Source organism: Bactrocera latifrons, unplaced genomic scaffold (genome assembly GCF_001853355.1).
Source record: "Bactrocera latifrons isolate USDA-ARS-PBARC rearing strain unplaced genomic scaffold, ASM185335v1 scaffold_52, whole genome shotgun sequence".
Taxonomy (NCBI): domain Eukaryota; kingdom Metazoa; phylum Arthropoda; class Insecta; order Diptera; family Tephritidae; genus Bactrocera; species Bactrocera latifrons.
Genome location: NW_017537179.1, coordinates 671,477 through 674,844, shown reverse-complemented (window position 1 = coordinate 674,844; position 3,368 = coordinate 671,477). Strand labels below are relative to the sequence as shown.

At 39.0% G+C, this 3,368-nt stretch overlaps 1 protein-coding gene across 1 annotated transcript in view; it reads right to left on the bottom strand.

Moving 5' to 3' along the window:
* LOC108974039 overlaps nt 1–3,368 on the bottom strand; it is a 97,918-nt gene extending 94,550 nt beyond the window's left edge. Inside the window, exon 1 of the mRNA XM_018941619.1 lies at nt 2,741–3,368. The gene's annotated coding sequence lies outside the window, so the exon portion shown is untranslated. The remainder of the gene's footprint in view (nt 1–2,740) is intronic.

Here is a 3,368-nt window from a genome sequence, read left to right as displayed (position 1 = left end):
TTTCTGTCCGAAAAATAACTCCGCCAAAGAGCAACTTCCGGACAGCCAAGCTCCTCCAGCCGGCGCACCACCCGACAGTCATAATTTCGAAGTCTTAGATAATTTCATTTATCTTGAAACCAGAATTAGCACCAACAACAATAATAGCCATGAAATCCAACGCCAAATCGCTCTTGCCAGCAAGTTCTACTTCGGACTGAGTCCTCCCCCGACTTACAAAGAAAAACTCTATAAGTCCCTCATCTTTCCCGTCCTACTAAATGGTACGGAGGCATGGGCAATAACATCATTTGATGAGTCGACGTTACCAGTGCTCAAGAGAAAAGTTTTTCGGAAGATTAATGGTCCTTTGCGCATTGGCAATGGCGAGTACCGCAATGGATGGAGCGATGACATGTACAAGATAAACGTCGACATTGGCATAGTTCAGCCAATGATATAAGGCTGTCAGTCATATGGGGTCAGGGGCAAATTTTCAAACGATTTAATTTATTCTAAGCACAAACATGCACCGTTATAAGAGAAACACGCTCGCCCACTTTTATTAAGACAACTCAGATATTGGCCAATATACATGCATGAATGCGGTATGAAGTCCCCTGGAAGTTCGAAAATTGTTGTATTATGTATATGGGAGCTAAGGGAAGTATTGATTAAATTCAACATATTTGTCAAACATACTACTATCAGGGAAGGGTTCTCTCAGAATTTCAGTTATAAATCTGTCATATTTACTAATATTTTCGGAAAAAAGTCGACTATGTACTATGTGCAGGAGTACTAGAGCCCGAGAATTCGGTGCATAGGGGCTTGACCATTTCTTGATAGATTCGAACTTTTTGTGGCCTTATGATGGCATATCGTAAAGGCATTAGCATGCAAAGTTTTATCTCGTTATATTAACTGCTTCCTGATTTGTACACTCGAAAGGAAGGAATCAAATGGAGTTTGGTTGTTGTAGCTTAAGTGGTTTAGGAGATATGTGCATTGAACTAATCAGAAGCGGGGCTACGCCCACTTTCAAAAAATATTTTTCCGTAGGTACCCCTGCTCTGATATCCCTGGTGTCAAATTAGATTTTTTTTATATTAATTTAATCATTAGGTGAACAAAACTCTTACAACCTGAGTATAAAAACAATACAAAGCGTTAGTTTAAACTGCACCAAAGATAGAATACAATTCACATACAAAAAAGTTTCACCTCAGGAACTGAAATCCTATCATTTAGTTTGTATGACAGCTGTGTACTACAGTGGTCGGATATCGGCGGTTCCGACCATTGTATAAACCTACAAGTAACCAATCCTAAGCAACAAAAATGGGTCTGGCAGTGAACGAGGGCAAGACGAAATATCTCCTGTCATCAAACAAACAGTCGTCGCACTCGCGACTTAGCACTCACGTCCCTGATGCAGATACAGAACAGATAATGTAGATAATTTCGTCTATCTTGGAACCACCAACACCACCAACAATGTCAGCCTAGAAATCCAACGCAGAATAACTTTTGCCAACAGGTGCGACTTCGGACTGAGTAGGCAATTGAGAAGCAAAGCAAGCAAACAAAAACGAAACTCTATAAGTCACTCATTATTACCGTCCTGCTATGTGGTGCAGAGGCATCTGATTAGTCGACGTTATGAGCTGTGGCAATGACGAATATCGCATTCGATGGAACGATGAGCTGTATGAGATATACGACGACATTGACATAGTTCAGCGAATTAAAAGATAGCGGGAGCGGAAGACCTCCACTCCGTTGGAAAGACCAGAGACCAGGTGGAGAAGGACCTGGCTTTGCTTGGAATGTACAATTGGCGCCACGTAGCGAAAAAAAGAAACTGGCGCGCTGTTGCTAACTCGGCTATAATCGGGTAAGCGATTTCTACGCGAGTAAAGAAGAAGAAGAATTTCAATTTATATAATATTGTGTAAGATTATTTATTGTGTCAAAATATTATTAAATGTTTCTAATTGTATGAAACATACTATTCCAAGTTGATTATTTCAACTTACTCAGTTAACGTTATATAGTTATTGTAATTATTATCCATGAAGTGAAAATTAGATTGATTTAGAACTGTACATATAGGCCTTCTGGGAAACCGAACATCGAAACAAGATCGGCAACGCGTTTACATTGCACTCGAAGATTTGGTGGGGAAAAGCAAGAAACAGGCTATAAACTTTTTTCGAAAATATTCACTCGATAATGTTATCCAATAAAAATAACTTTAAAAAAATTGTTTCTAATTCCTTTTATATGCAACTCTGTATTAAAAATACAGATTTCCGTTCCATCAGGTGAAGCTGTGTACAATTCCTGGAAAACAGCTGATGTTGTGACCAGTTTCTCGGGAAGAAAAAGCCGTTTACAGATTTTCAGGTCGACATCTCAAAAACAGACGGACATGGCTAAATCTACTCAGCTCGTCATGCTGATCATTTATATATTGTATATATTATCATATACATATAGGGTCTGCGATGTTTCCTTCTGGACCTTACTCTTATTCGGGGCAAACTTAATATATGTATGTACCCATTCAGGGTATAATATTTATTTACCGTCCGGCTTAATTCAAATATCACTTTAATAGCATTTTATAGTATTGAAAATCGTAGAAAAATTTGTTTTCTGGATACGTATACACTTATACATTCACTAATTATCTCAAAACATATAATATTATACTTTAATTTTCGTTACGTTTGGAAAATTCTCTGGTCACACGCACCTCTTATGTGTACCCATAAATTAGACACATTCTATTTCTGCTGCGAGCGTTTATGCTTGTTTCTTCACGCTTCGTTTCGAATGTAATTTGCACTTGATTTATTTTGTTTTAAATCCCGTTACCGCTCTTAGAAAATAGTCCCTTTTCGCCTGTGAGAGCTCTTTTCTGCACAAATCACTATGTCACTTCGTATGTTTGCGTTTCGTGTGTAGTCATTCCGAAAAATTACGAAAATATATTTTCACTAAATACTGCCGTTAACTTTAATTTAATTTCGAAAAATCAGAATTCAATCACACCCGCCACAAGCACAAAACAGTTCACGCCGAACTGTTTACTCGTCGCCAAAACGAAAATGTAAATAGCTCAGCGTCAGCGCCAGCGCTGAGCGTATTTAGGCGAAAAAAGTTTAGAGCGCGCACTGTGAGCATTATTTTGGGGCGCTCAATGGCTAGTCAGCAATTCAAATAGCTGGCTAATCAAACACCTTGCTGCCACCCCACTCCACACGGCGCACCTCAATTTCTATGGCAATGTTTTGTAGCTTTCATTGCCCAACTAACCGCGTTCCGCCCGCTATGCGTATGTGTTTCGTTGTTTTGATTTCCACTCGAATTTGCTTTATTGC